This window comes from Elephas maximus, chromosome 20 (genome assembly GCF_024166365.1).
Source record: "Elephas maximus indicus isolate mEleMax1 chromosome 20, mEleMax1 primary haplotype, whole genome shotgun sequence".
Lineage (NCBI taxonomy): Eukaryota > Metazoa > Chordata > Mammalia > Proboscidea > Elephantidae > Elephas > Elephas maximus.
Genome location: NC_064838.1, coordinates 82,422,856 through 82,436,335, shown reverse-complemented (window position 1 = coordinate 82,436,335; position 13,480 = coordinate 82,422,856).

Here is a 13,480-nt window from a genome sequence, read left to right as displayed (position 1 = left end):
GCGGCGTAGTTTTTCCGAAGAAGCCCTGCGTTTGCAAGAGCAAATGAGGAATTCGTGGCAGGAAAGAGGAAGGAAAGAAAGTTTCTCTCCCTCTGCCTGCTTTGCTCAGAGGACTGGATGAAGTCAGGGACTTCTCCCTTTCACTGAGAAACGTGCGGGCTGCTGTTGCCTCGGCGCTCTCTTCTTTGCAAAAGAGTCTGCAGTTCCACGCTTTGAACCGTGGAAAGGCGCCGGGCTCGGCTAAGATTTCCCCCGGCGCTTCGTTTGCCCTGGGCCAAAGCGAGCCTTCACAATAGCTGAACCCTAACACTGCATACTCGTTCCACTTCCAGAACCGGGCTACGGCGAGGCAGTTCTCCGGGGGAAAACGGCCCTTCGCGAAGGGCAGATCTGCCGAGCTCCTTGCGGGAAAGCGAAAGCAAAGGACGCTTTTCTCCCTCTAACCGCTTTCGTCAGAGGAACGGGGGAAGTCACAGTGTTCTTTCTCTCCCTGAGATACACACAATCTGACGTTGCCTCTGAGCTCCGTTGCTGGCAAGGAACTGAAACTGACATACATTCCTGTGGGGAAACACAGGGCTCTGCTAGGATTTCTGTAGGCAGTGTGTTTTCCCTGGGCCTCACTGTAGCAACACTATCTCGCCAGGGCAACACTGCATGGCACTTCCTCTGCCAGGAGAGAGCTGCTGCTTTGTAGTTTGTGCTGGGAAACCTTGCTTTGGCAAGTGCGAATTGACCGCATTCAGGCAGAAAGAAAAGAGAATAGCAAGAGGCCTTTTCTCCCCGGCTGCTCTGCCAAGCCCTTCCAGCTCAAACTATGTCGTTGCTCCTCTGGAAGGATCCCTGCACCGCGGCCTAGTTTTTCCGAAGAAGCCCTGCGTTTGCAAGAGCAAATGAGGAATTCGTGGCAGGAAAGAGGAAGGAAAGAAAGTTTCTCTCCCTCTGCCTGCTTTGCTCAGAGGACTGGATGAAGTCAGGGACTTCTCCCTTTCACTGAGAAACGTGCGGGCTGCTGTTGCCTGGGCGCTCTCTTCTTTGCAAAAGAGTCTGCAGTTCCACGCTTTGAACCGTGGAAAGGCGCCGGGCTCTGCTAAGATTTCCCCCTGCGCTTCCTTTGCCCTGGGCCAAAGCGAGCCTTCACAATAGCTGAACGCTAACACTGCATACTCGTTCCACTTCCAGAACCGGGCTACGGCGAGGCAGTTCTCCGGGGGAAAACGGCCCTTCGCAAAGGGCAGATCTGCCGAGCTCCTTCCGGGAAAGCGAAAGCAAAGGACGCTTTTCTCCCTCTAACCGCTTTCGTCAGAGGAACGGGGGAAGTCACAGTGTTCTTTCTCTCCCTGAGATACACACAATCTGACGTTGCCTCTGAGCTCCGTTGCTGGCAAGGAACTGAAAGTGACATACATTCCTGTGGGGAAACTCAGGGCTCTGCTAGGATTTCTCTAGGCAGTGTGTTTTCCCTGGGCCTCACTGTAGCAACACTATCTCGCCAGGGCAACACTGCATGGCACTTCCTCTGCCAGGAGAGAGCTGCTGCTTTGTAGTTTGTGCTGGGAAACCTTGCTTTGGCAAGTGCGAATTGACCGCATTCAGGCAGAAAGAAAAGAGAATAGCAAGAGGCCTTTTCTCCCCGGCTGCTCTGCCAAGCCCTTCCAGCTCAAACTATGTCGTTGCTCCTCTGGAAGGATCCCTGCACCGCGGCCTAGTTTTTCCGAAGAAGCCCTGCGTTTGCAAGAGCAAATGAGGAATTCGTGGCAGGAAAGAGGAAGGAAAGAAAGTTTCTCTCCCTCTGCCTGCTTTGCTCAGAGGACTGGATGAAGTCAGGGACTTCTCCCTTTCACTGAGAAACGTGCGGGCTGCTGTTGCCTGGGCGCTCTCTTCTTTGCAAAAGAGTCTGCAGTTCCACGCTTTGAACCGTGGAAAGGCGCCGGGCTCTGCTAAGATTTCCCGCGGCGCTTCGTTTGCCCTGGGCAAAAGCGAGCCTTCACAATAGCTGAACGCTAACACTGCATACTCGTTCCACTTCCAGAACCGGGCTACGGCGAGGCAGTTCTCCGGGGGAAAACGGCCCTTCGCGAAGGGCAGATCTGCCGAGCTCCTTGCGGGAAAGCGAAAGCAAAGGACGCTTTTCTCCCTCTAACCGCTTTCGTCAGAGGAACGGGGGAAGTCACAGTGTTCTTTCTCTCCCTGAGATACACACAATCTGACGTTGCCTCTGAGCTCCGTTGCTGGCAAGGAACTGAAACTGACATACATTCCTGTGGGGAAACACAGGGCTCTGCTAGGATTTCTGTAGGCAGTGTGTTTTCCCTGGGCCTCACTGTAGCAACACTATCTCGCCAGGGCAACACTGCATGGCACTTCCTCTGCCACGAGAGAGCTGCTGCTTTGTAGATTGTGCTTGGAAACCTTGCTTTGGCAAGTGCGAATTGACCGCATTCAGGCAGAAAGAAAAGAGAATAGCAAGAGGCCTTTTCTCCCCGGCTGCTCTGCCAAGCCCTTCCAGCTCAAACTATGTCGTTGCTCCTCTGGAAGGATCCCTGCACCGCGGCCTAGTTTTTCCGAAGAAGCCCTGCGTTTGCAAGAGCAAATGAGGAATTCGTGGCAGGAAAGAGGAAGGAAAGAAAGTTTCTCTCCCTCTGCCTGCTTTGCTCAGAGGACTGGATGAAGTCAGGGACTTCTCCCTTTCACTGAGAAACGTGCGGGCTGCTGTTGCCTGGGCGCTCTCTTCTTTGCAAAAGAGTCTGCAGTTCCACGCTTTGAACCGTGGAAAGGCGCCGGGCTCGGCTAAGATTTCCCCCGGCGCTTCGTTTGCCCTGGGCCAAAGCGAGCCTTCACAATAGCTGAACCCTAACACTGCATACTCGTTCCACTTCCAGAACCGGGCTACGGCGAGGCAGTTCTCCGGGGGAAAACGGCCCTTCGCGAAGGGCAGATCTGCCGAGCTCCTTGCGGGAAAGCGAAAGCAAAGGACGCTTTTCTCCCTCTAACCGCTTTCGTCAGAGGAACGGGGGAAGTCACAGTGTTCTTTCTCTCCCTGAGATACACACAATCTGACGTTGCCTCTGAGCTCCGTTGCTGGCAAGGAACTGAAACTGACATACATTCCTGTGGGGAAACACAGGGCTCTGCTAGGATTTCTGTAGGCAGTGTGTTTTCCCTGGGCCTCACTGTAGCAACACTATCTCGCCAGGGCAACACTGCATGGCACTTCCTCTGCCACGAGAGAGCTGCTGCTTTGTAGTTTGTGCTGGGAAACCTTGCTTTGGCAAGTGCGAATTGACCGCATTCAGGCAGAAAGAAAAGAGAATAGCAAGAGGCCTTTTCTCCCCGGCTGCTCTGCCAAGCCCTTCCAGCTCAAACTATGTCGTTGCTCCTCTGGAAGGATCCCTGCACCGCGGCGTAGTTTTTCCGAAGAAGCCCTGCGTTTGCAAGAGCAAATGAGGAATTCGTGGCAGGAAAGAGGAAGGAAAGAAAGTTTCTCTCCCTCTGCCTGCTTTGCTCAGAGGACTGGATGAAGTCAGGGACTTCTCCCTTTCACTGAGAAACGTGCGGGCTGCTGTTGCCTGGGCGCTCTCTTCTTTGCAAAAGAGTCTGCAGTTCCACGCTTTGAACCGTGGAAAGGCGCCGGGCTCGGCTAAGATTTCCCCCGGCGCTTCGTTTGCCCTGGGCCAAAGCGAGCCTTCACAATAGCTGAACCCTAACACTGCATACTCGTTCCACTTCCAGAACCGGGCTACGGCGAGGCAGTTCTCCGGGGGAAAACGGCCCTTCGCGAAGGGCAGATCTGCCGAGCTCCTTGCGGGAAAGCGAAAGCAAAGGACGCTTTTCTCCCTCTAACCGCTTTCGTCAGAGGAACGGGGGAAGTCACAGTGTTCTTTCTCTCCCTGAGATACACACAATCTGACGTTGCCTCTGAGCTCCGTTGCTGGCAAGGAACTGAAACTGACATACATTCCTGTGGGGAAACACAGGGCTCTGCTAGGATTTCTGTAGGCAGTGTGTTTTCCCTGGGCCTCACTGTAGCAACACTATCTCGCCAGGGCAACACTGCATGGCACTTCCTCTGCCAGGAGAGAGCTGCTGCTTTGTAGTTTGTGCTGGGAAACCTTGCTTTGGCAAGTGCGAATTGACCGCATTCAGGCAGAAAGAAAAGAGAATAGCAAGAGGCCTTTTCTCCCCGGCTGCTCTGCCAAGCCCTTCCAGCTCAAACTATGTCGTTGCTCCTCTGGAAGGATCCCTGCACCGCGGCCTAGTTTTTCCGAAGAAGCCCTGCGTTTGCAAGAGCAAATGAGGAATTCGTGGCAGGAAAGAGGAAGGAAAGAAAGTTTCTCTCCCTCTGCCTGCTTTGCTCAGAGGACTGGATGAAGTCAGGGACTTCTCCCTTTCACTGAGAAACGTGCGGGCTGCTGTTGCCTGGGCGCTCTCTTCTTTGCAAAAGAGTCTGCAGTTCCACGCTTTGAACCGTGGAAAGGCGCCGGGCTCTGCTAAGATTTCCCCCGGCGCTTCCTTTGCCCTGGGCCAAAGCGAGCCTTCACAATAGCTGAACGCTAACACTGCATACTCGTTCCACTTCCAGAACCGGGCTACGGCGAGGCAGTTCTCCGGGGGAAAACGGCCCTTCGCAAAGGGCAGATCTGCCGAGCTCCTTCCGGGAAAGCGAAAGCAAAGGACGCTTTTCTCCCTCTAACCGCTTTCGTCAGAGGAACGGGGGAAGTCACAGTGTTCTTTCTCTCCCTGAGATACACACAATCTGACGTTGCCTCTGAGCTCCGTTGCTGGCAAGGAACTGAAAGTGACATACATTCCTGTGGGGAAACTCAGGGCTCTGCTAGGATTTCTCTAGGCAGTGTGTTTTCCCTGGGCCTCACTGTAGCAACACTATCTCGCCAGGGCAACACTGCATGGCACTTCCTCTGCCAGGAGAGAGCTGCTGCTTTGTAGTTTGTGCTGGGAAACCTTGCTTTGGCAAGTGCGAATTGACCGCATTCAGGCAGAAAGAAAAGAGAATAGCAAGAGGCCTTTTCTCCCCGGCTGCTCTGCCAAGCCCTTCCAGCTCAAACTATGTCGTTGCTCCTCTGGAAGGATCCCTGCACCGCGGCCTAGTTTTTCCGAAGAAGCCCTGCGTTTGCAAGAGCAAATGAGGAATTCGTGGCAGGAAAGAGGAAGGAAAGAAAGTTTCTCTCCCTCTGCCTGCTTTGCTCAGAGGACTGGATGAAGTCAGGGACTTCTCCCTTTCACTGAGAAACGTGCGGGCTGCTGTTGCCTGGGCGCTCTCTTCTTTGCAAAAGAGTCTGCAGTTCCACGCTTTGAACCGTGGAAAGGCGCCGGGCTCGGCTAAGATTTCCCCCGGCGCTTCGTTTGCCCTGGGCCAAAGCGAGCCTTCACAATAGCTGAACCCTAACACTGCATACTCGTTCCACTTCCAGAACCGGGCTACGGCGAGGCAGTTCTCCGGGGGAAAACGGCCCTTCGCGAAGGGCAGATCTGCCGAGCTCCTTGCGGGAAAGCGAAAGCAAAGGACGCTTTTCTCCCTCTAACCGCTTTCGTCAGAGGAACGGGGGAAGTCACAGTGTTCTTTCTCTCCCTGAGATACACACAATCTGACGTTGCCTCTGAGCTCCGTTGCTGGCAAGGAACTGAAAGTGACATACATTGCTCTGGGGAAACACAGGGCTCTGCTAGGATTTCTGTAGGCAGTGTGTTTTCCCTGGGCCTCACTGTAGCAACACTATCTCGCCAGGGCAACACTGCATGGCACTTCCTCTGCCAGGAGAGAGCTGCTGCTTTGTAGTTTGTGCTGCGAAACCTTGCTTTGGCAAGTGCCAATTGACCGCATTCAGGCAGAAAGAAAAGAGAATAGCAAGAGGCCTTTTCTCCCCGGCTGCTCTGCCAAGCCCTTCCAGCTCAAACTATGTCGTTGCTCCTCTGGAAGGATCCCTGCACCGCGGCCTAGTTTTTCCGAAGAAGCCCTGCGTTTGCAAGAGCAAATGAGGAATTCGTGGCAGGAAAGAGGAAGGAAAGAAAGTTTCTCTCCCTCTGCCTGCTTTGCTCAGAGGACTGGATGAAGTCAGGGACTTCTCCCTTTCACTGAGAAACGTGCGGGCTGCTGTTGCCTGGGCGCTCTCTTCTTTGCAAAAGAGTCTGCAGTTCCACGCTTTGAACCGTGGAAAGGCGCCGGGCTCTGCTAAGATTTCCCGCGGCGCTTCGTTTGCCCTGGGCCAAAGCGAGCCTTCACAATAGCTGAACGCTAACACTGCATACTCGTTCCACTTCCAGAACCGGGCTACGGCGAGGCAGTTCTCCGGGGGAAAACGGCCCTTCGCGAAGGGCAGATCTGCCGAGCTCCTTGCGGGAAAGCGAAAGCAAAGGACGCTTTTCTCCCTCTAACCGCTTTCGTCAGAGGAACGGGGGAAGTCACAGTGTTCTTTCTCTCCCTGAGATACACACAATCTGACGTTGCCTCTGAGCTCCGTTGCTGGCAAGGAACTGAAACTGACATACATTCCTGTGGGGAAACACAGGGCTCTGCTAGGATTTCTGTAGGCAGTGTGTTTTCCCTGGGCCTCACTGTAGCAACACTATCTCGCCAGGGCAACACTGCATGGCACTTCCTCTGCCACGAGAGAGCTGCTGCTTTGTAGATTGTGCTTGGAAACCTTGCTTTGGCAAGTGCGAATTGACCGCATTCAGGCAGAAAGAAAAGAGAATAGCAAGAGGCCTTTTCTCCCCGGCTGCTCTGCCAAGCCCTTCCAGCTCAAACTATGTCGTTGCTCCTCTGGAAGGATCCCTGCACCGCGGCCTAGTTTTTCCGAAGAAGCCCTGCGTTTGCAAGAGCAAATGAGGAATTCGTGGCAGGAAAGAGGAAGGAAAGAAAGTTTCTCTCCCTCTGCCTGCTTTGCTCAGAGGACTGGATGAAGTCAGGGACTTCTCCCTTTCACTGAGAAACGTGCGGGCTGCTGTTGCCTGGGCGCTCTCTTCTTTGCAAAAGAGTCTGCAGTTCCACGCTTTGAACCGTGGAAAGGCGCCGGGCTCGGCTAAGATTTCCCCCGGCGCTTCGTTTGCCCTGGGCCAAAGCGAGCCTTCACAATAGCTGAACCCTAACACTGCATACTCGTTCCACTTCCAGAACCGGGCTACGGCGAGGCAGTTCTACGGGGGAAAACGGCCCTTCGCGAAGGGCAGATCTGCCGAGCTCCTTGCGGGAAAGCGAAAGCAAAGGACGCTTTTCTCCCTCTAACCGCTTTCGTCAGAGGAACGGGGGAAGTCACAGTGTTCTTTCTCTCCCTGAGATACACACAATCTGACGTTGCCTCTGAGCTCCGTTGCTGGCAAGGAACTGAAACTGACATACATTCCTGTGGGGAAACACAGGGCTCTGCTAGGATTTCTGTAGGCAGTGTGTTTTCCCTGGGCCTCACTGTAGCAACACTATCTCGCCAGGGCAACACTGCATGGCACTTCCTCTGCCACGAGAGAGCTGCTGCTTTGTAGATTGTGCTTGGAAACCTTGCTTTGGCAAGTGCGAATTGACCGCATTCAGGCAGAAAGAAAAGAGAATAGCAAGAGGCCTTTTCTCCCCGGCTGCTCTGCCAAGCCCTTCCAGCTCAAACTATGTCGTTGCTCCTCTGGAAGGATCCCTGCACCGCGGCCTAGTTTTTCCGAAGAAGCCCTGCGTTTGCAAGAGCAAATGAGGAATTCGTGGCAGGAAAGAGGAAGGAAAGAAAGTTTCTCTCCCTCTGCCTGCTTTGCTCAGAGGACTGGATGAAGTCAGGGACTTCTCCCTTTCACTGAGAAACGTGCGGGCTGCTGTTGCCTGGGCGCTCTCTTCTTTGCAAAAGAGTCTGCAGTTCCACGCTTTGAACCGTGGAAAGGCGCCGGGCTCTGCTAAGATTTCCCGCGGCGCTTCGTTTGCCCTGGGCAAAAGCGAGCCTTCACAATAGCTGAACGCTAACACTGCATACTCGTTCCACTTCCAGAACCGGGCTACGGCGAGGCAGTTCTCCGGGGGAAAACGGCCCTTCGCGAAGGGCAGATCTGCCGAGCTCCTTGCGGGAAAGCGAAAGCAAAGGACGCTTTTCTCCCTCTAACCGCTTTCGTCAGAGGAACGGGGGAAGTCACAGTGTTCTTTCTCTCCCTGAGATACACACAATCTGACGTTGCCTCTGAGCTCCGTTGCTGGCAAGGAACTGAAACTGACATACATTCCTGTGGGGAAACACAGGGCTCTGCTAGGATTTCTGTAGGCAGTGTGTTTTCCCTGGGCCTCACTGTAGCAACACTATCTCGCCAGGGCAACACTGCATGGCACTTCCTCTGCCACGAGAGAGCTGCTGCTTTGTAGATTGTGCTTGGAAACCTTGCTTTGGCAAGTGCGAATTGACCGCATTCAGGCAGAAAGAAAAGAGAATAGCAAGAGGCCTTTTCTCCCCGGCTGCTCTGCCAAGCCCTTCCAGCTCAAACTATGTCGTTGCTCCTCTGGAAGGATCCCTGCACCGCGGCGTAGTTTTTCCGAAGAAGCCCTGCGTTTGCAAGAGCAAATGAGGAATTCGTGGCAGGAAAGAGGAAGGAAAGAAAGTTTCTCTCCCTCTGCCTGCTTTGCTCAGAGGACTGGATGAAGTCAGGGACTTCTCCCTTTCACTGAGAAACGTGCGGGCTGCTGTTGCCTCGGCGCTCTCTTCTTTGCAAAAGAGTCTGCAGTTCCACGCTTTGAACCGTGGAAAGGCGCCGGGCTCGGCTAAGATTTCCCCCGGCGCTTCGTTTGCCCTGGGCCAAAGCGAGCCTTCACAATAGCTGAACCCTAACACTGCATACTCGTTCCACTTCCAGAACCGGGCTACGGCGAGGCAGTTCTCCGGGGGAAAACGGCCCTTCGCGAAGGGCAGATCTGCCGAGCTCCTTGCGGGAAAGCGAAAGCAAAGGACGCTTTTCTCCCTCTAACCGCTTTCGTCAGAGGAACGGGGGAAGTCACAGTGTTCTTTCTCTCCCTGAGATACACACAATCTGACGTTGCCTCTGAGCTCCGTTGCTGGCAAGGAACTGAAACTGACATACATTCCTGTGGGGAAACACAGGGCTCTGCTAGGATTTCTGTAGGCAGTGTGTTTTCCCTGGGCCTCACTGTAGCAACACTATCTCGCCAGGGCAACACTGCATGGCACTTCCTCTGCCAGGAGAGAGCTGCTGCTTTGTAGTTTGTGCTGGGAAACCTTGCTTTGGCAAGTGCGAATTGACCGCATTCAGGCAGAAAGAAAAGAGAATAGCAAGAGGCCTTTTCTCCCCGGCTGCTCTGCCAAGCCCTTCCAGCTCAAACTATGTCGTTGCTCCTCTGGAAGGATCCCTGCACCGCGGCCTAGTTTTTCCGAAGAAGCCCTGCGTTTGCAAGAGCAAATGAGGAATTCGTGGCAGGAAAGAGGAAGGAAAGAAAGTTTCTCTCCCTCTGCCTGCTTTGCTCAGAGGACTGGATGAAGTCAGGGACTTCTCCCTTTCACTGAGAAACGTGCGGGCTGCTGTTGCCTGGGCGCTCTCTTCTTTGCAAAAGAGTCTGCAGTTCCACGCTTTGAACCGTGGAAAGGCGCCGGGCTCTGCTAAGATTTCCCCCTGCGCTTCCTTTGCCCTGGGCCAAAGCGAGCCTTCACAATAGCTGAACGCTAACACTGCATACTCGTTCCACTTCCAGAACCGGGCTACGGCGAGGCAGTTCTCCGGGGGAAAACGGCCCTTCGCAAAGGGCAGATCTGCCGAGCTCCTTCCGGGAAAGCGAAAGCAAAGGACGCTTTTCTCCCTCTAACCGCTTTCGTCAGAGGAACGGGGGAAGTCACAGTGTTCTTTCTCTCCCTGAGATACACACAATCTGACGTTGCCTCTGAGCTCCGTTGCTGGCAAGGAACTGAAAGTGACATACATTCCTGTGGGGAAACTCAGGGCTCTGCTAGGATTTCTCTAGGCAGTGTGTTTTCCCTGGGCCTCACTGTAGCAACACTATCTCGCCAGGGCAACACTGCATGGCACTTCCTCTGCCAGGAGAGAGCTGCTGCTTTGTAGTTTGTGCTGGGAAACCTTGCTTTGGCAAGTGCGAATTGACCGCATTCAGGCAGAAAGAAAAGAGAATAGCAAGAGGCCTTTTCTCCCCGGCTGCTCTGCCAAGCCCTTCCAGCTCAAACTATGTCGTTGCTCCTCTGGAAGGATCCCTGCACCGCGGCCTAGTTTTTCCGAAGAAGCCCTGCGTTTGCAAGAGCAAATGAGGAATTCGTGGCAGGAAAGAGGAAGGAAAGAAAGTTTCTCTCCCTCTGCCTGCTTTGCTCAGAGGACTGGATGAAGTCAGGGACTTCTCCCTTTCACTGAGAAACGTGCGGGCTGCTGTTGCCTGGGCGCTCTCTTCTTTGCAAAAGAGTCTGCAGTTCCACGCTTTGAACCGTGGAAAGGCGCCGGGCTCTGCTAAGATTTCCCGCGGCGCTTCGTTTGCCCTGGGCAAAAGCGAGCCTTCACAATAGCTGAACGCTAACACTGCATACTCGTTCCACTTCCAGAACCGGGCTACGGCGAGGCAGTTCTCCGGGGGAAAACGGCCCTTCGCGAAGGGCAGATCTGCCGAGCTCCTTGCGGGAAAGCGAAAGCAAAGGACGCTTTTCTCCCTCTAACCGCTTTCGTCAGAGGAACGGGGGAAGTCACAGTGTTCTTTCTCTCCCTGAGATACACACAATCTGACGTTGCCTCTGAGCTCCGTTGCTGGCAAGGAACTGAAACTGACATACATTCCTGTGGGGAAACACAGGGCTCTGCTAGGATTTCTGTAGGCAGTGTGTTTTCCCTGGGCCTCACTGTAGCAACACTATCTCGCCAGGGCAACACTGCATGGCACTTCCTCTGCCACGAGAGAGCTGCTGCTTTGTAGATTGTGCTTGGAAACCTTGCTTTGGCAAGTGCGAATTGACCGCATTCAGGCAGAAAGAAAAGAGAATAGCAAGAGGCCTTTTCTCCCCGGCTGCTCTGCCAAGCCCTTCCAGCTCAAACTATGTCGTTGCTCCTCTGGAAGGATCCCTGCACCGCGGCCTAGTTTTTCCGAAGAAGCCCTGCGTTTGCAAGAGCAAATGAGGAATTCGTGGCAGGAAAGAGGAAGGAAAGAAAGTTTCTCTCCCTCTGCCTGCTTTGCTCAGAGGACTGGATGAAGTCAGGGACTTCTCCCTTTCACTGAGAAACGTGCGGGCTGCTGTTGCCTGGGCGCTCTCTTCTTTGCAAAAGAGTCTGCAGTTCCACGCTTTGAACCGTGGAAAGGCGCCGGGCTCGGCTAAGATTTCCCCCGGCGCTTCGTTTGCCCTGGGCCAAAGCGAGCCTTCACAATAGCTGAACCCTAACACTGCATACTCGTTCCACTTCCAGAACCGGGCTACGGCGAGGCAGTTCTCCGGGGGAAAACGGCCCTTCGCGAAGGGCAGATCTGCCGAGCTCCTTGCGGGAAAGCGAAAGCAAAGGACGCTTTTCTCCCTCTAACCGCTTTCGTCAGAGGAACGGGGGAAGTCACAGTGTTCTTTCTCTCCCTGAGATACACACAATCTGACGTTGCCTCTGAGCTCCGTTGCTGGCAAGGAACTGAAACTGACATACATTCCTGTGGGGAAACACAGGGCTCTGCTAGGATTTCTGTAGGCAGTGTGTTTTCCCTGGGCCTCACTGTAGCAACACTATCTCGCCAGGGCAACACTGCATGGCACTTCCTCTGCCACGAGAGAGCTGCTGCTTTGTAGTTTGTGCTGGGAAACCTTGCTTTGGCAAGTGCGAATTGACCGCATTCAGGCAGAAAGAAAAGAGAATAGCAAGAGGCCTTTTCTCCCCGGCTGCTCTGCCAAGCCCTTCCAGCTCAAACTATGTCGTTGCTCCTCTGGAAGGATCCCTGCACCGCGGCGTAGTTTTTCCGAAGAAGCCCTGCGTTTGCAAGAGCAAATGAGGAATTCGTGGCAGGAAAGAGGAAGGAAAGAAAGTTTCTCTCCCTCTGCCTGCTTTGCTCAGAGGACTGGATGAAGTCAGGGACTTCTCCCTTTCACTGAGAAACGTGCGGGCTGCTGTTGCCTGGGCGCTCTCTTCTTTGCAAAAGAGTCTGCAGTTCCACGCTTTGAACCGTGGAAAGGCGCCGGGCTCGGCTAAGATTTCCCCCGGCGCTTCGTTTGCCCTGGGCCAAAGCGAGCCTTCACAATAGCTGAACCCTAACACTGCATACTCGTTCCACTTCCAGAACCGGGCTACGGCGAGGCAGTTCTCCGGGGGAAAACGGCCCTTCGCGAAGGGCAGATCTGCCGAGCTCCTTGCGGGAAAGCGAAAGCAAAGGACGCTTTTCTCCCTCTAACCGCTTTCGTCAGAGGAACGGGGGAAGTCACAGTGTTCTTTCTCTCCCTGAGATACACACAATCTGACGTTGCCTCTGAGCTCCGTTGCTGGCAAGGAACTGAAACTGACATACATTCCTGTGGGGAAACACAGGGCTCTGCTAGGATTTCTGTAGGCAGTGTGTTTTCCCTGGGCCTCACTGTAGCAACACTATCTCGCCAGGGCAACACTGCATGGCACTTCCTCTGCCAGGAGAGAGCTGCTGCTTTGTAGTTTGTGCTGGGAAACCTTGCTTTGGCAAGTGCGAATTGACCGCATTCAGGCAGAAAGAAAAGAGAATAGCAAGAGGCCTTTTCTCCCCGGCTGCTCTGCCAAGCCCTTCCAGCTCAAACTATGTCGTTGCTCCTCTGGAAGGATCCCTGCACCGCGGCCTAGTTTTTCCGAAGAAGCCCTGCGTTTGCAAGAGCAAATGAGGAATTCGTGGCAGGAAAGAGGAAGGAAAGAAAGTTTCTCTCCCTCTGCCTGCTTTGCTCAGAGGACTGGATGAAGTCAGGGACTTCTCCCTTTCACTGAGAAACGTGCGGGCTGCTGTTGCCTGGGCGCTCTCTTCTTTGCAAAAGAGTCTGCAGTTCCACGCTTTGAACCGTGGAAAGGCGCCGGGCTCTGCTAAGATTTCCCCCGGCGCTTCCTTTGCCCTGGGCCAAAGCGAGCCTTCACAATAGCTGAACGCTAACACTGCATACTCGTTCCACTTCCAGAACCGGGCTACGGCGAGGCAGTTCTCCGGGGGAAAACGGCCCTTCGCAAAGGGCAGATCTGCCGAGCTCCTTCCGGGAAAGCGAAAGCAAAGGACGCTTTTCTCCCTCTAACCGCTTTCGTCAGAGGAACGGGGGAAGTCACAGTGTTCTTTCTCTCCCTGAGATACACACAATCTGACGTTGCCTCTGAGCTCCGTTGCTGGCAAGGAACTGAAAGTGACATACATTCCTGTGGGGAAACTCAGGGCTCTGCTAGGATTTCTCTAGGCAGTGTGTTTTCCCTGGGCCTCACTGTAGCAACACTATCTCGCCAGGGCAACACTGCATGGCACTTCCTCTGCCAGGAGAGAGCTGCTGCTTTGTAGTTTGTGCTGGGAAACCTTGCTTTGGCAAGTGCG